Source organism: Triticum urartu, chromosome 3 (genome assembly GCF_003073215.2).
Source record: "Triticum urartu cultivar G1812 chromosome 3, Tu2.1, whole genome shotgun sequence".
In the NCBI taxonomy this organism is placed as follows: domain Eukaryota; kingdom Viridiplantae; phylum Streptophyta; class Magnoliopsida; order Poales; family Poaceae; genus Triticum; species Triticum urartu.
This window is the reverse complement of record NC_053024.1, coordinates 579030908-579058302: the sequence shown is the minus strand read 5'-3', so window position 1 is coordinate 579058302 and position 27395 is coordinate 579030908. Positions and strand designations below refer to the sequence as shown.

At 45.1% G+C, this 27395-nt stretch overlaps 1 pseudogene; it reads right to left on the bottom strand.

The window, feature by feature from the left end:
* The window catches only part of LOC125546975, a 29120-nt pseudogene extending 9349 nt beyond the window's left edge, over positions 1 to 19771 (bottom strand).
* Between the last annotated feature and the right edge of the window lie 7624 nt (positions 19772 to 27395).

Below are 27395 nucleotides of genomic sequence, written 5' to 3'. Positions count from 1 at the left end.
AGTCTTCATGAAAGTCTTCAGAAATACCAAAAACTTCAGTCGAAGATATTCATTTTTAGGGGTCGACTTTTCCTGTAAATATCACACTCCTCATAGACTTATAGACCTGTGTGCACTCACACACGCATTAGTCCCTTAACCTATAAGTCTTCAATACACCAAAATCACTAAGGGGCACTAGATGCACTTACAATCTCCCCCTTTTTGGTGATTGATGACAATATAGGTTAAGTTTTCAACGGGGATAAACCTATGAAGTGTAAATATTGATATTGAGGAATTTGATTGCAAGATATAGAAGAACTCCCCCTGAAGATGTGCATAGTGAGGAATTTGCTTTTGAAGCAATGCACACTTGAAGAGTTGAATCATGGAGATCTCCCCCTATATCTTGTAATTCACACACACATTTAACATATACTATGAAGAATTTGAAATGCATGATGAAATATGGTGCCTGATGAAATTCAGCATGCGTGCAAGAGTTGAATCATGGTGATGAAGGAGCGCCAGCGTTGTTGGGGTCGTTGGTTGATGTAGGGCCTGCCGCAATGTCGTCCAAATCTTCATGTTCATCAGTGTCGCGCGATGAAGAATATGAGCTGGCCACCAGAGAAGGAACCTTGACCTTCTTGAATTTCTTCGGTGGAGGTGCAGACCAGTCAAAATCTTCATTAAGACCCATGTTCTTCAGATCTTCTTCACCATACAGATGTGACAGGATTGCCCAGGTGCGACCGAAGACTTGATGGAGGTAGTAGTGGTTTTTCTTCACTGCATTGTGTGTGGCAGTCATGTTGTGAAGAAGTGAACCAAACTGACGCTTAACCCATTTGTGATTTCGATCCACCTTCTGGTGAAGACTAAGTAGAAGTTCACGGTCTGTCATCACGCGCGGAGCAGTGGCTTGAGGAGTGGACTTGGGAGCATTGGCAGAGTCATGTGTGGCAGAGTCATCATTGGTGGAATAAGATGCTGCTTTGCGAAACTGACCATCCAATGGACGAATGCCTTCATCAATTACAGCTGGTGCCTTGCCCTTTCCATCAACTGAGGAATATGTCTGCTTGAGGACTTCAATTGGGGGCAAGTAGCTGAGATGATTCTGGAAATCAGCTTTGTAGTTGAGTGAAGACCTTGTTCTGAGGAATCTCATGATCCAAGGTGCATAAGGCTTCAGCTCAAACGGAGACAGTGCAACATTGGCCATAGTCCTCATGAAGAAATTGTGATAATTGACAGGAATGCCATGAACGATGTTGAATACCAGATTCTTCATGATGCCAACAATTTCCTCATCAGATGAGTCGTGACCTTTGATAGGACTGATTGTCCTCGTAAGAATACGATAGACAGTTCTGGGCACGTGCAATAATTCCTTCACGAGGAATTTGGTTCTTGGTGCTTGACCTGGCTTCAAAGGTTTCATCAGCACCTGCATGTAATGATGTATGAGCTCAGGTTCACTATAGATGCAGTGAGCTTCTTCAAGGGGAGGACTGAGTGGTAGAGCACGAAGCTATTCAGAGGCTGGTGCAGTGTAGTGAGTGTTTTCAGACATCCAGTCCAGCACCCATGAATTCACATCTTCAGCATCTCCGGTGATGTGCAGCGTTGCATAGAATTGAAGAATCAGTTCTTCATTCCAATCGCAGATGTCAGAGCAAAAGTTGAGCAGCCCAGCGTCGTGAAGAACACTGAGGACTGGTGCGAAGCACGACAGAGATTCCATATCCACGTGAGGAATATGCTCATGGTAGAAAATCTTCTCCTTGTTGAACAACACTGAGGAATAGAAATTGGCTTGACTAGCAGTCCCAAAACGCCTCTTCCTAATGCGAGCAGAGTCATATGGGTTGTAATCTTCGAAGAATACGTGCTCGCCGAAGAAATCATCAGCCTTGAACTTTTGCTTGCGTGAAAATGGATCCTTTGGCTTCGGCAGAGGAGTGTCAGTGAGTTGCATCACGACCCCAGGAATCTCAATCGCAGGTTCTTCAGGCTGAGGAATTTCTGGTTCCTCCTCAGTGGCAGTCTGCGTCGTTGGTTGTGCAGCAGCAGCAGTTTCTTCAGCGCTAGTGGCTGGATTTTCCTCATGGACAGATGCAGTGGGATGAGTTTCTTCAGAGCCCATGTGAACAGTTTGTGTGGGGGACAAAGGAATTTGCTGTAGAGGGGTGAACATTGGAGAGTTTGGATGCTGACTTTCCCAGAATTCATCACTGATTACGGGTGTGGAGCAGCCAATCTCCACATCTTCATCTTCCATTTCTTCAAAGCCAGCCTCTTCAGCTGTGAACTGGGGCATAGGCGAGGAGATGATAGGTGTTGAAGGGATCGTATCCACTTCAATTTCTTCATCCAACGGTTCAGACGAAGCAGCAGAAGGAGTTTCTTCATCAGATCCACTGAGGATCACATATTCTTCATCAAAAAGAACAAGGTCCTTTGATGGCCTGGTTGAGATGGGAACAACATCAATCGGATGTGCAAATGAACTTGTCATAGGCTTCATTTTCTTCGGAGTTGAAGAATCTGAAGCAGCTGATGCTTTCCTTTTCTTCACTACAGCATGCTCTGCAGCCTTGGTCTTCTTCACATCTGATGCAGATGGAAGGATTGGAGTTGGTGTTGGCGTAGGAGGACCAGAGGAGTCTGGTTGATTTTCTTCAGGCACAACTGATGCAGTTGCCCTGATTTCTTCAGTTTCTTCAGGCGCATCACTAGTGGATGCCCTGGCAATTTCTTCAGCGGCTGGAGTGCAGTCATCAGCCCTGGAACTCACATTTTCTTCAGCAGCCTGATTTTCATCAGCGGTGCTGGCATGTTCTTCAGTCGACTGAGCAGATGCTTCAGCCTGAGGAATTTCCTGTTGCGTTGGGGCAGCAACATTTGAAGTGAACTGTTGAGTTATCTTTACAAATCTAACTTTGGCTCCTTGCCAATCAGCATAGTAGGCTTTGAAGTCATCGCTGAGGGTTTTGATTTCAGATTGGATTTTTACAAGTTCATCAGTTGTCATAGTGACAACGTTGTTCTTCAGAAATTTCTCCTTCTTGTACTGCGCTTTCTTGATCTGCCTGGCCTTCTCAAATTTCCACTTTTCTTCTTGAATGAAGTGGGTCAGCATGTGACTTTGGCCAGGAGTCAGCTTGAAGTCAGGCAAGGGAGTGTTGGGGTCCTTGTGCCAATCCTCAATGTAGTCGAGGATCAGCTTGGGATCCAAAAGCAGTGGCACCTCTGATCCTTTGGCTCTAGCGGCCCTGACTTGCCTGTCTCTGATGATTTCTGCAAGTTCATCATCATCAGCTTCGTCTTCATCATACGACACTTGGAAAGCGACTTGCTTCTTTTGAGGACTTGGGCGTGGACCTCGTCCAGCAGTGGCCTTTGCCTTCAGCAGTGAGGGGCCAGCTGAGGACTTTGGAGGAACAGGAGCAGCATGAGTAATTGGCCGTGAGGGCTTTGATGATTCTGGCCGTGAGGGCATTGCTGAGGAAGCACTTGGCTTGTGCGCAGGCTTCTTTGACATAGCCTTCTTTGGCTTGACAGCAAGGACCTCAGCAGAGGCAGCAGCGGCAGAGTCTTCATTAAATTTCCTCACTGCTTCTCTGGCTTGCTTAGCCAACTTGCCTTGGTGCTCAACCCATTCATCAGGATAGTCCTCACCTCGCTTGAGGCTGGTGGGATCAGCAATTTGGCCAGGTGCCAGTGGTGCTCTTGGGCATGGAGGATTGAGTGCGAATTTCTTCATGTACTTAGGAGTGACATATCTATACTCCCTCCATTCTCTTGCCCATCTCCTCTCTATCTTCTGAATGTGCACTTTGCACTCATTCTTGGTTTCCTCAGGAGGTGTGCAGTACCCAGCATATATGTCCCGAGGGATTTCAAACACTGTATTTACCTCAGGCCTCTTTCCTCCCTTCTGTGGCCTTTTACCATCAGCCATTTTCTTCAGTTGAGGAATTTGAACAATTGAATTCTCTGAAGAAGTATGCAACTTTTCTTCGAGGAACGCTGCAAATGAGTTAAGTTGATGAGAACCTAGTGATTCAGCAGCTCACATGTGTACCTGTGAACAGAGTATAGTTGCGAGGAATTTGGAGAGGTCATATGCGTTCTCAGAAGGTTTTTCAAAAAGAACAAGTTTGAGGAATTTGACCAGATGAGTCTTGAAGATTTTCACTAAGCGTTCTTTGTCTTAGGTTCCAGAGTTTTATAGATCGAAGATCCACACAATTGAGGAATCTTGAAGAAAAATGATGCTTAGAGAAACGAATCAAGAACAGATGACTTTGTGAGGTGTTCAATGTGTGAAGATATGAAGAAAAACACTTTTGAAGATTTTGTAGATAATCATTCGAATCAACGAGGGCAGTAAAAGTAACTTTTATTTACCCTGGACGAAGAACACGACGAACTGGAGTGAGGAGATGTGAAGTTCGTCTGTGCAGATCTTCCACGCCCTAACTTGGCGGAGGAAGACGGCTATGGCGGCGGCGGAGTGAAGATGTCCGCGGTCGGCGCGAGTACGTCGGCGACAAGGTCGAGGCAGTGAGGCTCTTCCTCATTGGCGGTGATGAAGTAGCGGCGGCGCTAGGGTTTGAGAAGCTCGAGCTGGAGAGAGAGGTTGAGCGGAGTAAAAGAAGTGAGGAAGGAAAGGAGGGGTATTTATAGCCACGGTGAAAAACTGCTCGCCCGAAGAAATTGGACGAACGTGCCCCAGACCCTTCTCATTCGCATGACATGTGTCACCCACGTAGTGAGAGGTGGAGATTGTGTTAGATCATGGGTGAGTGGATAAGTGTATCGTGGGATGCGGAACGGTTTGAGCGGCAAAGCCGAAAATTTAGATAAGATAGATTTTAAAGTTCCGTTCGCAATTTCTTCAGCTGGCAAGGACACAGTGAAGATTTTGAACGAGTTTCAAATAGAACACACATGAAGAATTTGTGAACAGATTGGATTGAGTATAGCATATAGGGGAAGGGTCCGATCACATTCACTTAGTAGAGAACCAACTTGAAGAAATAGCAATAAGTGAATGCTGTAGAGGACATAAACTCATATATATATATATAGCCAATGAAGAAAAACGACGGAACCAGTGAAGACTATGCAAAGTTGAAGAATATGAATAATTTGAGGAATTTCAACTTTTGGTGGTGGTGTGACCCACCGTATAAGAATGATGATTTCAGACACCGCGTACAATGATCGTAGGGTTCTGAGAATCAAATTCTTCGTTAATTTCTTCACACTAAGAGTGTTATTCTTCATTTGATTGAAGTAAAACGTTTCTTCATGTGTTGCACATCTAAGTCATCAATTTTGCATAAGTGTTAGGATGAGTGTCCTTTTCAAAGAACATTCGAAGATTCTAGGATATTTAGCTCACACCGCAACTTGCTAAATCTCTTCTCATCCAAGGGCTTTGTGAAGATATCGGCTAGCTGTTCTTCAGTCTTCACATGATCAATAGAAATGTCGCCCTTCAACACATGATCATGAAGAAAATGATGACGAATTTGAATGTGCTTTGTCTTCGAGTGCTGAACTGGGTTGTGAGCAATCTTGATGGCACTCTCATTGTCACAGAAGAGAGGCACATTCTTCATGTTGACGCCATAGTCCTTGAGAGTTTGCTTCATCCATAGCAATTGGGCACAGCAAGAACCAACGGCAATGTACTCAGCTTCAGAAGTAGATAGTGATACGCAGTTCTGTTTCTTTGAGGACCAACAGAACAAGGATCGTTCGAGGAAATGACATGTACCAGATGTTGACTTGTGATCCACACGATCACCAGCATAGTCAGAGTTAGAATATCCAACAAGATCAAAAGCCGAGCCCTTGGGGTACCATAATCCAAGTGTTGGTGTGTGAGCTAGATATCGAAGAATATGCTTCACAGCCTTATGGTGTGATTCCTTCGGTGTAGCTTGAAATCGGGCACACATGCAAACACTAAGCATTATATCTGGCCTAGATGCACATAAGTATAATAAGGAACCTATCATGGAGCGGTATACCTTATGATCGAAGTCAATACCATTTTCATCAGTGCATAGATGGCCATTTGTAGGCATAGGAATTTTGACGCCTTTGCAATCTTGCATGCCGAATTTCCACAGTGCATCCTTGAGGTATTTCTCCTGAGATATGAATATGCCATTGTGTTGTTGACGAATTTGAAGACCTAAGAAGAATTTCAACTCTCCCATACTAGACATTTGATATTATTCACTCATCATATAGGCAAATTCATCACTATAACGTTGGTCAGTACAGCCAAAGATAATATCATCAACATATACTTGGCACACAAACAATTCACCATCATAAGATTTAGTGAAAAAAGTAGGGTCGAGTGAACCGGGTTTGAAGCCTTTCTTCATGAAGAGTTCCTTCAAAGTATCATACCAAGCCCGTGGGGCCTGCTTGAGGCCATAGAGGGCCTTGTTGAGTCTCAAGACTTTGTCAGGATTCTTTGGATCTTCAAAACCTGGGGGTTGAGCAACATATACTTCTTCCTCAAGCTTACCATTGAGGAATGCACTTTTCACATCCATTTGATATAGAGTGATATCATGATGGTTAGCATAAGCAAGTAATATGCGAATAGCCTCAAGTCTAGCAACAGGTGCAAAAGTTTTATCGAAATCAATTCCTTCAACCTGTGTGTAGCCTTGAGCTACAAGCCGTGCCTTATTCCTCACCACAAGGCCATTTTCATCTTGCTTGTTGCGGTAGATCCACTTTGTGCCGATGATATTGTGCTTGCGAGGATCTGGACGTTTGACCAGTTCCCAGACATTGTTGAGCTCGAACTGATGTAATTCTTCTTGCATGGCCTGAATCCTCAGGCTCCAGAAATGCTTCATCTACCTTAGTGGGCTCTGTAATAGAGACAAAAGCATACTACCCACAAAAGTTAGACAAATGTGAAGCTTTTGAGCATGTGAGAGGACCTGGCGCTTTGATGTCATTGATGATCTTTTCAATTTGCACTTCTTTTGCAATGCGAGGATGAGCTGGTTGTTGTTGAAGAATTTGATCAGCGTTTTCTTCAGCACCATTTTCTTCAGCATTTTCTTCAGGTGCATTAGCTCGACGTTCTTCATGTTCTGGAATGAATTCTTCAGCAGATTCTTCAGTAGGAATGACATCCTCAGTAGCCTTGAACTTGATAGTTTCCTCAGGTGTTGGTTCATCTATCACAGTAGGTAGGTGCTCTCTTTGCGAGCCATTAGTTTCATCGAACCGCACATCTACAGTTTCAACAACTTTGTGAAGAACGTTGTTGAAGACTCTGTAGGTGTGCGAGTCCTTTCCGTAACCAAGCATAAAACCTTCATGTGCTTTCGGTGCAAATTTTGAGTTGTGATGAGGATCTCTAATCCAACATTTAGCACCGAAGACTTTGAAATAACTTACATTGGGTTTCTTATCAGTGAGGAGTTCATAGGCAGTCTTTTTGAAGAATTTGTGAAGATATACTCTGTTGATGATGTGGCACGCAGTATCAATTGCCTCAGTCCAGAAACGATGAGGCGTTTTGTATTCATCAAGCATAGTGTGAGCCATCTCAGCAAGAGTCCTGTTCTTGCGCTCCACGACGCCATTCTGCTGAGGAGTGTAAGGAGCAGATAACTCATGAGTGATACCAAGTTCATCAAGATAGTCATCGAGACCAGAATTCTTGAACTCAGTGCCATTGTCACTTCTGATGTGCTTGATCTTCACACCAAAGTTGGTTGAAGCCCTCGAGGAGAATCGTTTGAAGACTTCCTGCACTTCATGTTTGTAAGTAACAAGGTGTACCCATGTGTAGCGAGAATAATCATCAACAATAACGAAGCCATATTGAGATGCTTCATTTGAGATAGCGGAATAATGATAAGGACCAAAGAGATCCATGTGAAGCAATTCAAATGGGCGAGTGGTGGTCATGATAGTCTTCGCTGGATGCTTGGCCTTGGTCATCTTCCCAGCTTCACAGGCTCCGCATAGGTGATCCTTGAGGAATTTGAAATTCTCGATGCCAATGACATGCTTCTTCTTCGCAAGCATGTGCAAATTCCTCATGCCTGCATGACCAAGTCGTCGATGCCAGAGCCAGCCTTCTGAAGCTTTTGCAAGTAAGCACACGGCTGGTTGTGGTCCTGTAGAGAAATCAACAATATACAGGTCTCCTCTCCTAAAGCCTTCGAAGACTTTGGAATTGTCAGCTTCCATAACCACAACACAACGGTACTTGCCGAAGACAACAACCATATCAAGATCACAAAGCATTGAGACAGACATAAGGTTGTATCCTAAGGACTCAACAAGCATGACTTTGTCCATGTGTCGATCCTTTGTAATCGCAACCTTACCTAGACCCAATACCTGACTTTTGCCTTTGTCAGCAAAGATGATATGCTTCAAATACGACGGAGATAATGGAGCATCCATCAATAGATTCTTGTCACCAGTCATGTGGTTTGTACATCCACTATCGAGGACCCACTCAGTGGCTTTGGGTTGATCATCCTGCAGATGAATTAGTGCAGTTTACAAACTCATATACTTCATTAATGAAGAATATGACATCAATTCATGAGATCAATTTCATCAAGTAAAAGAACTGATAAAGCAATATGAGGACGTGAGAAATGAAAGTTCATTTCTTCATGATTAGCCTGCGTCCTGTCAGGCATGCTCAGGTCTCCAGCAAATTCTTCAGACGATTATGTGCGTCTGGAGACCTGACCCTGCAGAAGAGATTAGTTCTTTTTCTTCACCACCCACATCTGAAGGGGTGGCAAAGAGTTCATCATTCTGCGAGCTCCATACGAAAAGGATGGCATAGAAGCCAGTCCATTTTGTTTCACATAAGAGGGGTTAGAGTAAGCATAAGAGTAAGCAGAGAAATTCTTCGAGGACTTATGGACATAATGATTTGAAGAATAATGCACATATCCATAATCCTTAGATCTTCCCTGCGAAACAGACGGATTAGCATGATGATGTTCATGTGAGGACTTTGATCCATATGAGGAATTTGGTCCATATGAAGAATTTGATCTGGGGTTCCTGTTCTTCACAGGTGGTGTCATGATGAAATTTACCTGAAGATTTTCAAGACATCTTTTGGGAACCCATATTTTTTTGCATAGGGGAGCCGTTCCTGCAGTTAGTGCCAACATATCTAGCAAATACTTCAACATTCTGATTTTTGAATAGCTTATAGTTGGAGTCAATTGACTCATCATCAGAATGAGGAGATTCACATGCAAATCCAGATAAGTTAGATGGATCAACTGGAGGTCCCTTTGCAGCAACCCATGTAGTTTTGGGGTACTGCTCAGGCTTCCAATATGTACCATCAGCATTGAGTTTCCTCTCAAAGGCGATACCCTCTTTCCTAGGGTTCCTGTTGAGGATCTGCTTTTTAAGCACATCACAAAGAGCCTGATGCCCTTTGAGGCTTTTGTACATTCCTGTTGTGTACAATTCCTTCAGCCCTGCATTGTCAGTGATACTAGCAATGTCCTCAGATGAGGAATTAGTGATAGCAGAGGCATGTGAAGAATTTGAAACATTAGCAGCATTTGAACATTCAGGTGAAGAATTAGCAGATTCACGTTCAATGCACTTCAAGCATGGTGGAACAAATTCTTCCTGAGAAGCGCTGATTTGTTGAGCAAGTAATGAATCGCGCTCCTTCTGAAGATCTTCATAACTCACTCTTAGCTTCTCAAGGTCTTTCTTTCTTTGAAGAAATTCATAAGAAAGCTTCTCATGATCCGATAAGAGAGTGTTATGATGACTTTGAAGTTTGTCAAGCTTGGACTGAAGTCTCTGAAGATTTTCAGTCAAAATTTCAGTGCGATCCATTTCTTCACCCAACATATCATCACTTTTATTTAGCATGTTTTGAACCTTTTCTAAAGCCCTTTGTTGTTTTATAGCAATCTTAGCAAGTTTAGAATAGCTGGGTTTAAGGTTTTCATCAGATTCATTATTACTTGATTCAGAGGAGGTATATTTGAGTACCTTGGCACCCTTTGCCATGAAGCAATAGGTGGGAGCGTAGTCATCATCGCCTTCATCAGCCTTGTCGGTGAGGTCATTTTCTTCAGTGTTGAAGATAGACTTGCTGACGAATGCAGTAGCGAGAGCAAGGCTCGCCACTCCGGATTCGGACTCCTCGGATGACTCCTCTTCCTCATTTTCTTTAGATTCAGCCTCAGAGTCCATTTCCTTGCCAATGAATGCCCTGGCCTTCTTGGAGATGCTCTTCTTGTGATATGAAGGCTTGGAGGATTTTGTTGATGAGGATTTTGTGGATTTCTTCTTTTTCTTCGCATCATCAGAACTGTAATCCTTGTATTTCTTCTTCTTTGATTCCTTTTCCCACTGAGGACAATCTTGAATGAAATGTCCAGGTTTCTTGCATTTGTGACAGAGCCTCTTCTTGTAGTCACTGGATGAGGAATCATTGCTCCTTCAGGATCTTCCAAGGCGACCACGTCTTGAAAACTTTTGGAACTTCTTCACTAGCAGAGCCAGATCATGGCTCAGTTCTTCAGGATCACCAAGGCTGCTACTAGAGTCTTCATCTTCGGACTCAGATACTGCCTTGGCCTTCAGTGCACGTGTTCTGCCATAGCTTGAACCATAGAGATCTCTCTTTTCAGCAAGTTGGAACTCATGAGTATTTAGCCTCTCGAGAATATCAGCGGGATCAAGTGACTTGTAATCATCACGTTCTTGTATCATCAATGCCAGAGTGTCAAATGAGGAATCAAGCGATCTCAGCAATTTCTTCACCACCTCATGGTCAGTGATGTCAGTGGCACCAAGTGCTTGAAGCTCATTTGAGATGTCAGTGAGGCGATCGAAGGTCTGTTGAACATTTTCATTGTCGAGTCTTTTTAAGCGGTTGAAGAGATTGCGAAGAACATCAACTCAAGAGTCACGCTGAGTTGAGACTCCTTCATTCACTTTGGACAACCTGTCCCAGATAAGCTTCGCTGTTTCCAAAGCACTCACTCTGCCATACTGTCCTTTGCTCAGATGGCCACATATGATATTCTTCGCTTGAGAGTCGAGTTGCTTGAATCTCTTCACATCGGCAGCATTCAGAGAAGGTGTGACTGAGGGAACACCATTTTCCACAACATACCAGAGATCGTTATCAATTTCTTCAAGATGCATTCACATCTTATTCTTCCAGTAGGGGTAGTCCGTCCCATCGAAGGTAGGACACCCAGCAGATACCTTGATCATACCTGCAGTCGACATAACTAAAACTCCAGGTGGTTAAACCAAAATCACACAGAACAAGGGAGTACCTTGCTCTGATACCAATTGAAAGTGCGTTATATCGACGAGAGGGGGGTGAATAGGCGATTTTTATGAAATTCTTCACTAAGGAATTTGCCGGTGAGGAAATTCCTTAGCGAAGAACTACTAGCAGCGGAATAAGTACTCAAAAGTAAACACAACAGAATACAAGCACAGTCATCATGATGAAATGAAGACAGACACAGAGTACAGGAAGCGTAATCACAGGATAACACAGGATGAAGACAAACAGACTGAAGAAATTGAACTGAGGAAATTGAGAAAGTCTTCAATCAAAGTCTTTAAACACAGATATGAACAAACATACAACACAGTTATGAGGAAATGAAAGAGTTGAGGAAATAGAACCAATAATCTCGGTGAAGACAATGATTTGGTAGACCAGTTCCAACTTCTGTCTCGGTTGTACGTCTGGTTGGAGCGGCTGAGTATTTAAACTCGAGGACACACAGTCCCAGACACCCAGTCAAGGACCCTTAGTCCAAGACACCCAGTCCTCACCGTATTCTCCTTGAACTAAGGTCACACAGACCTCGTCCAATCACTCGTGGTAAGTCTTCAGGCGACTTCCAAACCTTCACAAACTTGGTCACTCGACGATCCACAATTCCTCTTGGATGCTCTAGACCATGACGCCTAACCGTTTGGAAGAAGCACATTCTTCAAAGGTAACAAGCGTTGGATCCACTCAAGATCAATCTCTTCAGTGATGCTCAATCACGTGGGGTTTGTAGGTGTTTGGGTTTTGGGTTTTTGGTTTTTCCTCACTTGATGATTTTCGCTCAAAGTCCTCGGAGGATGGGTTGCTCTCAAATGACAAGTGTCAGTTTCTCTTGGAGCAGCCAACCAGCTAGTGGTTGTAGGGGGCGGCTATTTATAGCCTAGGGAGCAGCCCGACATGATAAGACATAAATGCCCTTCAATGATATGACCGTTAGGTGGATATATATTTTGAGGCAGCTGGCACATAGCACAGCAACGGTCGGAATTTTGAGTAGCAAAATCCTCAGGGCTATCATGTTCCTCACTGTGTAGGCAATCCGCACTGGCGAATTCCTAACTCCTCAGTCAGGACAAATTCCTCAGAGACCAGAAGAACTTCGTCTCTGTCACTGAAGAAATTGACTGAACTGTATGAGATTTCCAATGGCTTCACTCGAAGGGATTGGTAGGTGTAGGATTTTGAGTTGAGCATCACATGGAAATTTTTCCTTAGTATTTCCTCGACCCCCTTTAACAGTACGGTGTTTCCTATGACTCAAGAAGAGAAAAACAAAACTATGAACACGAAAGTCTTCAAGCTTCATATTTCTCGCATGAATATTCAAGTCTTCACGGACACACCAATTTCTTCACTTTCAAAGTCTTCATGAAAGTCTTCAGAAATACCAAAAACTTCAGTCGAAGATATTCATTTTTAGGGGTCGACTTTTCCTGTAAATATCACACTCCTCATAGACTTATAGACCTGTGTGCACTCACACACGCATTAGTCCCTTAACCTATAAGTCTTCAATACACCAAAATCACTAAGGGGCACTAGATGCACTTACAGATACCTCATTGTTTTTCTATCACCGACGTGGGATAACCATTTTTATGCTTATTTATGTTGATGATATAGTTGTCACTAGTTCATCGTCTAAAGCAGTTGAAGCTCTTCGTATGGATTTGAGCAAGGAGTTTGCACTTTAAGATCTTGGTAGTCTTCACTTCTTCCTTGGAATTTAGGTAAAGAATGCAAAATATGGAATTGTGTTGTCACAAGGAAAATATGTGCAGGAAATACTTCAGAGAATGGGCATGAAAGGATGTAAGCTGTCATCTACACCTTGTCTACCTCTGAGAAAATGTCTCTTCATGATGGAGAGATCCTTGGAGCAGAGGACTCCACCAGGTACAGAAGTATTGTAGGAGCATTACAGTATTTGACATTAACTAGACCAGATATCTCATATTAAGTAAATAAAGTATGTCAGTTCTTACATGCTCCTACTAGTGCACATTGGACTGCAGTAAAGAGGATACTTAGATATCTTCAAGGGACTCAGAGTCATGGACTGGAAATTGGAAAGTCAGACTCGATGCTTGTAAGTGCTTTTTCAGATGCAGATTGGGCAGGTTGTCCTGATGATAGAAGATCAACAGGAGGCTTTGCAGTGTTTCTTGGCAGTAATTTGGTTTCTTGGAGTGCTCGCAAGCAGCCAACTGTATCCAGGTCAAGTACAGAAGCTGAGTACAAGGCCTTAGATAATGCCACTGCAGAGATTATCTGGGTTCAGAATTTGTTAACAGAGTTGGGTGTTTCTCATCCAAGAGCAGCATCACTTTGGTGTGACAATCTTGGTGCAACCTATTTGTCTGCTAATCCTATCTTCCATGCCAGGACGAAGCATATTGAAATTGACTACCACTTTGTTCGAGAAAGAGTGGCTGATAAACTGCTGAATATCAGATTCATACCTACGGGTGATCATGTGGCGGATGGGTTTACTAAACCACTCACCTTGCAGAAATTAGAACCTTTTAGGCACAATCTCAACTTAGAAAGTTGTGATTGAGGGGGAGTGTTAAACATTGTATTGTGACATGTGCGTGAGTATAGTTGTTGTAATATGGTTAGGCTTAGAGATATGATCCCATAGTTTGTTAGATTACTTGGAGATCAATCCTAGCCTAACCAACCCTTGTAATCTCTTGGCCTTGAGCCCTATATTAACATGCACACGTCCTGCAGCTTTGCATACGCTTAAGCCTAGTTTTCTACAGATAAGGACGAAGGTGATGATGAACTCAACGGCGAAGGCCTCGACGGCGCCGACGCTCGGGACGGTGGCAATGCCGGGGTTCACGGGGTGGTAGATGGCGTTGCCCACTGTTAGAATTAGAGATAGATTGTAATCTCAACTATTTATCTTCTCTCTCTCCCGTAACAACCTTTATCTCTACCTCTATGTACCGAACCTGAATTCTAGCGATCGGGTAAACTTGTAAGCCACGGCAAGGGTGCCTCTTGCCCTCGATCAATATAAACTCACGCGGCTCTCTACGGAGAGTAGGAATTCTTCCATCTGACATGGTATACAGAGCCATCCTCTTCCCATCTATCTAGCCAAAGCTCCACAATCACCAAAAAAATCAGATCGACATGTTCTCCTCGGCTCCCGTTGCCCTCAACCTAGGTGCACCACCCATCGAGAAGCTTACCAAGGGGAATTTTCTCCTATGGAAGGCTCAAGTGATGCCGGCCCTGCAAGGAGCGCAGTTCACCGACCTCCTTAATGGAACCGACGCAGCGCCCGCGAAGATGGAGCAGCAGCAGCAGTCGGACAAGATAATGGTCGCGGTGCCCAATCCCCTCTATGCGCCATGGCTGTCCAAAGATCAGCAAGTTCTCAGCTCTCTCCTGAACTCTCTGTCAAAGGAAATCCTCGCCCAAGTTGTGAGTAAAGAAAATACCTTTGATTTATGGACTGCCATTACCAGTATGTTTGCTTCGTAGTCTCAATCTCGAATCACGAATTTGAGAATTGCCATCACCACCACCAAGAAGGGCTCCATGTCAAGCACCTCCTACATCACCCGGATGAAAAATCCGGGGATGAACTTGCTGCAGCAGGCCGGCCTGTCTGTGATCCAGAGATGGTGGACTACGTCCTTGCTGGTCTTGATCGGGACTATGATCCGGTCGTGGCGGCGATCGGCGCCGTCAAATCATCCATCGCCGTCGATGAACTCTTCGCCCAGATCGCTGCCTTCGATCAACGGGTGGAGATGCTAGGCGACGGTCCAGAAGCTGGCTTCAACACCTCCGCGAACCTGGTGTACAGGGGGCTCGATCACCCTCGTGGTAGAGGGCGCGGGCGCGGCAACAGAGGTCGCGGCCGAGGGAGGCGCTCGCCCTCCTCCTCTTCTTCAAGCGGCGGCAACAGGAGAGGCGGTCGTCCCCAACAATAGCAGTAGCAACGACCACAGCACTGGGATTATCCTGAGTGCCAAATCTGCCTCAAGCATCATCGCGGGGGCGCCCGCGAGTGTTGGGATCGCTATGAAGACGATGAGTATGAAGAAAAAGAGGCAAATGTCATCACCAACTCCTACGACATCGACACAAATTGGTATGCGGACTCCGGTGCCACTAATCATATTACAGGGGAACTCGACAAGCTGACAGTCAGAGACAAGTACCGTGGGCATGACCAAGTGCACACTGCAAGTGGATCTGGTATGGAAATTACTCACATTAGTAGTTCAATTGTTAAAACTCCCATGAAAAACTTGCATCTTAAAAGAGTTCTATATGTGCCCACAACATCAAAGAGCCTCCTTTCTGTTCATAGATTTACCCTTGATAATCATGTTCTCATTGAATTCCATCCATATTTCTTTTGGTAAAGGACTTGGACACGAGGAGAATCCTTCTTAGGGGCAAATGCGTGGGAGGTTTCTACCCGCTCATATCTTCATCAACATCGTCAAATAAACAACCCCTCATTGCTGTCAAGCCTTCATCATCAAAGTGGCATACTAGACTAGGTCATCCTTCGTCAGTTATTGTTAAATTTGTTCTTAGCAAGAATAATCTTCCGTACTCTCATGAGTCCAATATTGAGTCTGTTTGTGATCCATGTCAACAAGCTAAAAGTCATCAGCTGCCATATCCCATATCTACCAGTATTTCAACTGCTCCATTACAGCTTGTATTTTCAGATGTGTGGGGGCCAGCCCCCACCTCCGTTGGTAGATACTCATATTATGTTAGTTTCATTGATGACTATAGCAAGTTTACATGGATCTACCTCCTCAAGAAACGATCTGAAGTTTTTCAGGTTTTTAAGAACTCCCAAAATCTTTTTGAGCGCCAATTAAACACTAAAATCATTGCCATGCAAACCGACTGGGGAGGTGAATACAGAAAACTAAATTCCTTCTTTCAAGAACTTAGCGTCTCACATCATGTTGCATGTCCTCATGCACATCAACAGAATGGCTCTGCTGAAAGGAAGCATCGCCATGTTGTTGAAGTAGGGCTAGCTCCACTAGCAAATTCATCTATGCCACTAAAATTCTGGGATGAAGCCTTCTTAACTGCCACATATCTCATCAACTTGCTGCCCAGCAAGGTCATAAATTTTGAAACTCCCATCACACGTATCTTTGGCGTCTCTCCTGACTATAAGTCGCTACGTCTATTTGGCTGTGCTTGTTGGCCCAATCTTTGACCATATAATACACGCAAGCTTGCTTTTCGCTCAAAGAAGTGCGTGTTTCTTGGGTATAGTCCCATTCACAAAGGACTCAAATGCCTAGACGTGTCTACTGGCAGGGTCTATATCTCTCGTGATGTAGTATTTGATGAGTCAATTTTTCCATTCGAATCCCTTCATCCTAATGACGGAGCACTTCTCAAACAAGCAATCCTTCTTCTTCCACCACATCTCCAAAACACTGATCATGGGGGCGACAATTGTACTAATCCAACTGATGATCCTACTAGTGGAACTGTGTCTCCATGTGTGCAGGACCATGCGGCAGAAAACGGTGCAGAAATTGGTGGAGAAAATGATCAAATTTTTGCAGAAAATGAGCCTATGTTGCATGCAGCAGAAGAGGTAGAAGCCGGTGCAGAGCACGAGGCGGATCTGGAGTCACATGGAACTCCTGTTCGCCTGACTGCCTTGGATCGGGCGCCAAGCCGCACGCCTGGTCTCCTCCAGCCGCGCCAATCAGCTAGCGCCCCGTCATCATGTGCGGACGAACCGCGGTCCACACCGCGTCCCACGCGCGGGCAAGCGACAACGACAGATTCGATGGGGTCCGCGTCAAGGTCGCTGTCTCGCGCGCATGCACCAGAAATCAGCGAAGCGGCAGGACATTTGGTGGGGTCAGCGTCAGGATCCCCGCCACTTTTGCATGCGCCAGCAATCAGTGGCGGACCTTCGGCGGCAATAAACTCTGATAAGTCAGACACACCTCAGGCCACGGGATCTGCTGTGGAAAGCAAATTTGGGCACTCTTCGGGATCTTCTGTGCCGGAGTCTTCTGCGCCATCTCCTGTAGCACAACTAGCACGTACACGTCAAAGCCAGCCCCAACAAGTTACAACTTCACGTGTCATGACTCGGTCGCAAAAAGGTATAAGAAACCCCAAAGTCCGAACTGATGGTGCTATTCCATATGGTATGCTGTGTATCGCAGGAGAACCAACAAAATTGGAAGATGCACTTGGAGATCCCAAATGGAAAAATGCAATGGATGATGAATATTCGGCACTCATGAGGAACAAGACTTGGCATCTTGTACCAGAGAAAAAAGGTAAAAAATATTATTGACTGTAAGTGGGTTTACAAAATCAAAAGAAAGGCAGATGGCTCCATTGTCAGGTATAAAGCTTGTTTGGTTGCAAAGGGGTTCAAACAACGCTATGGTTTGGATTATGAGGGTACTTTTAGTCCTGTTGTCAAAGCTGCAACTATTAGACTTGTGCTAGCTATTTCTGTGTCCATAGGATGGAGCTTGAGACAGCTAGACGTTCAGAACACGTTTTTGCATGGTGTTCTAGAAGAGGAGGTTTACATAAGACAACCACCTGGGTATGTAGACAAGAAAGCACCTCATCATGTGTGCAAGCTTGACAAGGCGCTTTATGGCCTGAAGCAAGCACCAAGGGCATGGTACTCAAGGTTAAGCTCTCAGTTAAGGCGTTTAGGCTTTGTTGCATCTAAGGCAGATACTTCATTGTTCATTTACAACAAGGCAAACACAACTATTTTTGTACTAGTATATGTTGATGATATTATAGTTGCAAGTTCATCGCAAAGTGCTACTAATGCCCTTCTACATGATTTGAGCTTAGAGTTTGCTTTGAAGGATCTTGGTGGTCTACACTTCTTCTTGGGCATTGAAGTAAAGAAGATTCAAGATGGCATAGCACCGAACCAGGAAAAATATGCCACTGAACTTCTAGCTCGTATGGGGATGAAAGATTGTAAGCCTTCACCTACACCATTATCCTCTTCAGAAAAACTCTCAGCTTTTGAAGGTGATCCGCTCAAGGAGGAAGAAATCACAAGGTATAGAAGTGCAGTAGGAGCCTTACAGTATTTGACATTGACAAGACCAGATATTTCCTTTGCTGTTAACAAGGTTTGTCAGTATCTTCATGCACGCACTATTATACATTGGACAGTTGTTAAAAGAATTGTACGGTATATAAAACATACTGTGAGTTTAGGCCTTCAAGTTAAACGCTCCAGCTCCACTCTTGTTAGTGCTTTCTCGGATGCTGACTGGGCATGATGAAGTGATGACAGGAAGTCAACTGGAGGCTTTGTAGTATTTTTTTGTTCTAATATTATCTCTTGGAGTGCTAGGAAACAAGCCACAGTATCCAGGTCAAGTACTGAAGCTGAATACAAGTCACTAGAATGCTACTGCTGAAATCATTTGGGTTGAATCGTTGCTCAATGAGTTGGGAATTAAACATCGTCGTGTGTCATGTTTGTGGTGTGATAATCTAGGAGCCACATATCTTTCTGCAAACCCAGTATTTCATGGAAGAACCAAGCATATAGAGATTGACTTTCATTTTGTAAGAGAAAGGGTTGCAGAGAAGAAGTTGGACATATGATTCGTTCCCTCCAGAGATCAAGTTGCAGATGGATTCACCAAAGCTTTACCAGTCAAGCCATTCGAGGAATTCAAGAAGAATCTCAATGTAGGATAGTTGAGATTAAGGGAGGGTGTTAGAATTAGAGATAGATTGTAATCTCAACTATTTATCTTCTCTCTCTCTCCCGTAACAACCTTTATCTCTATCTCTATGTACCGAACCTGAATTCTAGCGATCAGGTAAACTTGTAAGCCACGGCAAGGGCGCCTCTTGCCCTCGATCAATATAAACTCACGCGGCTCTCTACGGAGAGTAGGAATGCTTCCATCTGACACCCACGAACGAGGCGGCGGTGGAGCCCAGCACCTGCGCGGCGACGTAGGGGACGAGGTGGGCCGGCGGGAGATGGCCGAAGGCCGCCATGGCGATGCTCGCCGTGGGGTTCAGGTGGCACCCGGAGACGTGGATGGTGGAGAAGACGAGCACCGTGACCGCCAGGCCGACGGACACGGCGACGCCCATGAGGCCCTCCACGCCGTCGTGCTGCTCGTCCATGATGATGGCCGACACTTGGGTGAACATCAGGATGAACGTCCCGAGGAACTCCACCGTCGCCTGATCGAACCATTAGTTCTTGGTTGGCCGAAGCCCGAAGGAATGTAGCCAGAAGAAGGTTCAGTTTCATACCTTCTTCAGGAGTGGCACTACTACCATGTTTGGGAACTTAGGACGCTGCTGGCGACCTGCATGGGAGGGCGGTGGATCGTCGTTGCCGTCGTCGACGTTTGTGATCGGCTCCATCGGCACAATCATCGACCCCATTGCAAGCACTAGTAGTTTGGCTTTAGGTTGGATATAACATTATGTCGTCTTGTTGCTCTGGATCAACGCGCTTTTTTAGTTGTGGCCTGTGGTCAATGTTAGTTGTATAGATTACAACCCCCGCTCGCCCACGTCCTGCATGCGCCTGCATGCTCCTGTACATGATCTCCACGATCGACTACGCGATCTCGCTAGCGCTCGGCACTCCCTCTGTGCTGGCCCTATATAAGCAGAGATCAATCACAGCACCACCTAAGGTGGATTGCTCATTCTTTGTCTCGTCCACATGGTATCAGACACTGGACCCTTCTCCAGCCTATAGACCTCTTCCGCTGCCCATTCCAACTGCTTAGCCGAGCCATGTCAATGCCACCACCTCCTCCCCCACGTCCTGGCAGTGGCACTGGCGGCGCACCCTGCACGCCGGCCACGCCGATGACCCAGCCTTCCAACCCAGCTCTCCTGACCCCCTCCGTCTTCAACCACGGAGCACTCTTCGTCTCCGATGCCGGTGCCTCCACTTCCACAGCGCCGCCGCCAGCCTCTCCGTTGGCGGGCATCTTCACTAACCAGCACGTCCCCATCATGCTATCGCTGAACCCTCCCAATTTCTCCCACTGGCGTACCTTGTTTGAGGTGATGTTCCAGAAGCAGGCGGTAGGCGACCACCTCACCGGACCGCCGTGGTCCCAAGACCCGTACTGGCTCCAGGATGATGCCTGCTACCTCTTTTAGCACTGCGTTGGTTTTCACCGAAGAGGAAGGGATGATGCAGCAAAGTAGCGTAAGTATTTCCCTCAGTTTTTGAGAACCAAGGTATCAATCCAGTAGGAGGCTACGCGCAAGTCCCTCGTACCTGCACAAAACAAATAAATCCTCGCAACCAACGCAAATAGGGGTTGTCAATCCCTATAGGGCCACTTACGAGAGTGAGATCTGATAGATATGATAAGATAATATTTTTGGTATTTTTATGATAAAGATGCAAAGTAAAAAATAAACGCAAAGTAAATAGCAAAGTAAATAACTAAGTAGCAGGAGATTAATATGATAAAGATAGACCCGGGGCCATAGGTTTCACTAGTGGCTTCTCTCGAGAGCATAAGTATTCTACGGTGGGTGAACAAATTACTGTTGAGTGTGACGCCCTCGATTCAACCGTACACTAATCATACACGCAAATGTGTATGATCAAGATCAAGGACTCACGGGAAGATATCACAACACAACTCTAGACACAAATTAAAATAATACAAACTTTATATTACAAGCCAGGGGCCTCGAGGGCTCGAATACATAAGCTCGAATACACAAGAGTCAGCGGAAGCAACAATATCTGAGTATGGACATAAGTTAGACAAGTTTTCCTTAAGAAGGCTAGCACAAAAGCAACAACGATCGAAAAGGCAAGGCCTCCTTCCTGGGAGCTTCCTAACTACTCCTTGTCATCTGCGGTCTTCACGTAGTAGTAGGCATCCTCCAGGTAGTAGTAGTCATCAGTGGCATCGTCTGGCTACCGGGATCCGTTATCTGGTCGCAACAATCGGGTATGGGGGAAAAAGAAGTAGCAAAGCAACCGTGAGTACTCATCCAAAGTACTCGCAAGACTTACATCAGATCTAAACTAAGTATGCATCTGTATCAAAGGAATGGGTTGTATCTGTGGACTAAACTACAGAATGCCAGAAGAGAAGGGGAAAGCCTAGCCTATCGAAGACTAGCATCTTCTGGAAACCACCATCTTGCAGCAACAGGAGGGAGTAGAGTAGCATAAAGTAAAGTAGTAGAAGTGTTATCAACCTCGGCCAGAGATCCTTTCTCGACTCCCTGCGAGAAAGCAATCCCAGAGCCATACTATTCAGTTATCATCTCATATCCAAGTCTCATATCCATGTCTCATCTCAAGTATCCAGTTCTAGTTGTATCGATCGGGATACAACTCCAAGTGTCCGTTACCGTAGGACAGGCTATCGATAGATGTTTTCTTCCCTACAGGGATGCTCCAACTTACCCATCACACTCGATTAACTCCGACCGGACACACTTTCCTGGGTCATGCCCGGCCTCGGCCAAACAATACGCCGCAACCCGACCCAGGCTTAATAGAGAGGTCAAGCACGCCGGACTAAACCTATGCCCCCAGGGGTCATGGGCCATCTCCCCAGGAACTCCTGCATGTTGCGTACGCGGCCGGTGAGCAGACCTAGCTACCTCCTTCAAAAAGGCAGGTGCTTACTAGTCCAACCCGCCGCGTGCCGCTCAGTCGCTGACGTCTATTAAGCTTCGGCTGATGCATACGACGCAGAACGCCCATACTATGCCCACGTGATGGTTAGTGCTATCAGGCCAGAGGCCCCTTGGATCAAATATCCAAATCGTAGTGGATTAGTAACGCGCGGTAACAAACAAAGACTCACAAAAGATGTGACCCTGTTGCCCCGTCTCGAGTAGTTGCGGCAAGGGCTAAGAATGCCCGGCCACGCCTCGTAAGTATCTCGCGGGCACCTTCCAGGTCAACCCGACTCCACATCACTCGCTATTAAGCTCGCGCGGGTACCCCTCAGGGCCGACCCGTCTTTAGTAACATGGCTCAGTGCAAAATCATAGTAACCATAGTAACTGTGTGTCTAACACCAAGGGGAAAACCCAAGGAATCACCCTCGATGAATTCCACTAGATGTTATCATCAAGGTGAACGGAAGAGGATCCACCCTCGAGGTTCACACTTGAGGGGTTGCACGACAGAGCCGTAACTGAAGTGGTTAAGGAGGAAATCACCCTCGATGACCTCGACCGGATAGCTACACTACAAAGATCTCATCAGGAGTGATGTAAGAGGTTCCACCCTCGGCACTCGATGATAACTCTGCAGAGCCGTACAACTAGGGGGGTGATGTGCGGTGTCGGGGCCTGAACGTCGATCACGTTGATCGAGTCATCGAACATAAAGCGAGGCAACTGGGACAAGGTGGGGGTCACTGATGGATCACTAACCAACATATACTAAGCAGTTTAGGATAAGTATGTAAGGTAACAATAAGCAGGTAACAAAAACAGGCTATGCATCAGAGTAGGATCATACAGAAAGCAGTAGCAGTTCTAATGCAAGCATGAGAGGGAAGAAATGGGCGATATCGGAATGCTCAAGGAGGGTTTGCTTGCCTGGTTGCTCTGGCAAGGAGGGGTCGTCGTCGACGTAGTCGATCATAGGGGCAACATCGGTCTCGGGGTCTACCGGAGAGAAGAGGGAGAAGAAACAGTAAATATAAAGCAACATAGCACCACAAAGCATAACATGGCAATAAGATGTGTCGGGTGTGACCTAACGTATGGCTACACGATAACGGTGAAGGGGGAAAACAACCGGGAATGTTTTCCCTGTTCCGGACCTGTGTCAGACAGATGACCGAAGGGGGAAAGTTCCATGTTCAGCATGCTAGGAGCATGTGACAGATGAACGGACCGCGTAATCGGATTCGCTGGATTTTTCTGAGCAACTTTCATATATAAATTATTTTCATCCGAGTTACGGATTAATTTCTATGACTTTTAAAGTCTTAAAAGATTTTCTAGATTTTTTGAATTTATTCTAAAACGAGTTGACAAGGTCAACTTGACTAGTCAAATAGGGGTGGCCTACATATCATAGGCTGTACCAAAAATAAATAAATAAAACTAACCTAATTAAATGGGACCTACGTGTCATAGGGTAGCAACTAATCTAACTAGTGTTAATTAGCACCTAATCTAAAATGCACATGGCCGGCCAGAGGCACAGCCAGCCATACGGCTTTGTACACACACGCACACAAAGCACACGGCCATGGCCATGGCCGCCAGTAGCTGCAGCAGCCGCCAGTAGCAGCAGCGCTAGCAACATTAGCAAGCAGCGGCCGCGGTGCAGCTAGCAACAGGCGGATGCTGCAGCAGTGGCGCAGTAGCATAGCAGAAGCAAGCAGCAGCGCATGCACGTACACACAAGGGCTCGAGCTCCCGTCCATGGCGGCCGAGCGCGGGGCTGGCCTCAACGGCGACAGATCGAGGCAGGGAAAGGAAGGATCCGGTGGAGAAGCTCACCGTGGAGCCGTATGCGTGCTCGGGGAGGTCGGGGACGGACCGGGGCGGTCGGAATCCACGACGGCGGCCGGAGATGTACGCGACGGGGACGACGGCGATGGCGGGCGTACATGGCCTGCCCAGTCTAACCCAATAGCGTAGACGAAGGAGGCGATGGTGGTGAAGCTCCTGGACGTCCCAGCTCAACGCGGGGACGACGACCGCCGCGAGGACGGCAAGGCCGTGGTAACGGCTGCGACTGCTATCGTTGTGGAGAAGAGGACCAGCGAGGGAGAGGGGAAAACGGGGCTAGGGTTCATTGCGGGGGCCTGGGGGTCGATCTTATCTTCTCCGAAGCTCGGGTGGATGCCCGACGCGTATGCATCGCCGGCCATGGCGCCGGGGGATGAGCGTCACGGCCCCTGCCTTCTGTAGCAGGAGGTGGAGGAACGTGGAGGTGGGCTGGGCCTCAGTGCAATGTGCATTTGAGCTCAGGAGCGTAGTGGGCCTCTTTTTTATCTCTATTTATATCCGTTTCCTTTAGTTTTAATAGCAAACTAGTTTCCTAAAATATGAAACTTAGTTCACAAATAATGTTGCTAAATTAGACACTGTCACAAAAAGGTTTGGCACATAATAAAATGGTTTGGGAATTTTTATAATTAAAAAAGCATTTTAAATATGTTTTGGCCCTTGATTTAATTGTTTTAGTGCCTTTAAACACTTTACCAAAAGTTAGTTTCACCATGACAAGTACCTGGGGATTATTTAGAATATTGAACACATTTTGTCCTAGTGTTTGATGAGCTAAATTTCTGGACTTTATATTTTAAAATTTGAATTTGACTCTGATTTCGGACAAGTGGCAAACTGCATTGTAACAAGATGTCATGGCCACCATTAGGGGGGATTACTGTAGCAAGATTCTCGGAGTGTTACAAATCTCCTCTACTACAAGAAATCTCGTCCCGAGATTTAGGAGGTAGAGTAAGGGGGAAAGTTGTGGTTACGTAATTCTAACGGATCTTCTCGTCCTTGGTTGTTCTTCTCGAAGTAGTTGATCCCACTCGTTGATGTCTTCAGTTCTCTGCAGCCATGCATCATGATGAAGTTGTCGTCCTTCCTTCAGGATCTTCTCCGTACTTATGAAGGGATAAGAGGGAAAACTCTATAAGGATGGATGTTAATAAGATTGAGCATCACACGGTTAACTCGGGGGAAGAAGCATAAAGTATCTCTCGGGTTGATTACATGAAACACATCGGGAGCACATCGGGAGCTTTCTAAGAGGGTACGAAAGTTTCAAACGGGTTAGCAATCATTTTGATGCCTGAAGTAGAGTGTGAAGGGGGTTCAGAGCAACGAGAATAAGTATTGCGTCTGATACCAGAATAGATCACTAGGAAGGTGGCTTGTGAATTACCTAAGAAGCCACGCACGAGAAAGAACTTTGGACATAGGGATATACAGAAGAGTCAGGTTTTGATCCTGTGGAACTGTGGGTTATGGGCCCACCATGTGGGTTAGGAGTGGGAAGAGCGGTGACATCTTGTACGGCCATGGCAGCAAGGCAGGTCAGGGGATAGCCTGCCAGTTATGTTGGCAACAACGTTGGTACCAAGGGCGAGGGATGAAGTGAACCATTTTCCTTCTCGTTGAAACGAGGCGAACTAATAGGCAAAGTTCTCGTCAATCGGTGGTTACCGAAATGTTATCAACAATAGTAACAGGGTCTTACTGACAGAGTTGTACACCGAGGTGTTTCCATAAGCAGGGAAATATTACTACTTATGTCATATAGATCACAAGAAAGGTTAAACAAAACAATGGAAAGGAACATGTTATTATTATTTTAATCCGACCAATGGGAAGGAAAAGGTGTTTATACTCAAGTATTAGAGTATATCCTTCCAAAGGACAAGTAGAGATTGATATGCACAACAAGACAACAAGTAGATAACCATTTGGGTAAAGGGGCGATGAAACTCAACATGTTACCCATGTCATGGTGTTTGGATAATTGGTCAAGATTTTTTTCTTCTAATGTTCCTAGTTGAGGTTTGAGTACCACAGTCATGCTTCAGGATAGCATCTACATGGTCAGCAGGTAAAGGTCGGACTTCGGAAACTCAAAAGGATCCAGGAAGAACTGCTAGAACAGCTCGTACAATTTCATCATGTAAAAGATGAGGATGTGGCCGATGGGCTCAACAACTCGTCGAAATTTCCATAAACATGGATTTCCAAAATTAAATGAAGGAGATGGCAAGAAGTACTACTATATCAAGAATTCTTAAGAGGTGGTGAAATTTTCACGACATTCTTGACACTAAAGATGGTAATACCCCAAGGTAGATCATAACATGAGTTGGATAGCAAGGAACTCAAGGTACAACACAAAACAAGACCAAGTCTGTGTTTGGAATGAAGGCAAGGACGTTGTCGACGGCAACACAATTTATTGATGGGAAAAGATGGTATTTCTCAACATGAATTCGATTGATATCCTGGAAGAGCTCAGAATTTTGATGATGATCACGTCACAATTGTCGAGAGTTTTCTTAAGATCTAATTGATCATGGATGACAAAAAGCAAAAGGAATGATGAAGCGAAAGGTTATCGGAACCACAAATATGACAGAAACTCGGAATCAAGCTTACTGTTCAAGGAAAAACAATATGACGAAGAAGATCGACGTAAGATTAGCTCATCATTGAAAAATTGTGCTCCAGGAAGGACCAGATAGCACAGTTAAAATTTAGCACGATAATGATATAGTCGATCGGGCTAGGAATGACTTAAAGGATTATTAAACTCGTAAGCACGAAAATTACTTAGAGTTATTGAATCGAAGGCAGAATCGATTCACTTATAGGTGTTGGGGAAATCCGAAATCGGCGAGAACCAATACTAGAAGAAGACTCATAGGAAGCAACACAGCTCTTTGATATTCTCGAGATACCGGAGGGTAATACTCGAAGGAAGATAAACATAGGGGTGTGCGGAGATATATTGATCTGTAGATGACAAGTGCTTTAACTTGTGTGAGAAATGGAATCAAGGAGAGAATATGGTCGGAACCACGATTGCAAAGGATCAATTCACAGATACCAGATGATATTATATCAAGGAAGTTATTATTACAAGAAACTTACATGATAGGATCTACATCATGTCCATGGGCATGAACAAAAAGTACAAGGTCGATTCCCACTTCTTCAATGCATAACCTCTCATTTACTTCTCTCTTTTGAGAAAGTTGTAGTGTAGAAATTTTTATCCGGCTAGTATATGAAAGTGATAACATGAGAGACTCTCTACTATGAAGATCATGGTGCTACTTTGAAGCACAAGTGTGGCAAAAGATAGTAACATTGTCCCTTCTCTCTTTTTCTCTCATTTTTTTCTTTGGCCTTTTTTTGTGTATGGCCTTTCTCTTTCTTTTTGGGCCTTCTCTTTTTTCTATGACCTTTCCTCTTTTTATATATTCCTCACTTGGGACAACGCTCTAGAAAATGATGATCATCACATTTCTATTTATTTACA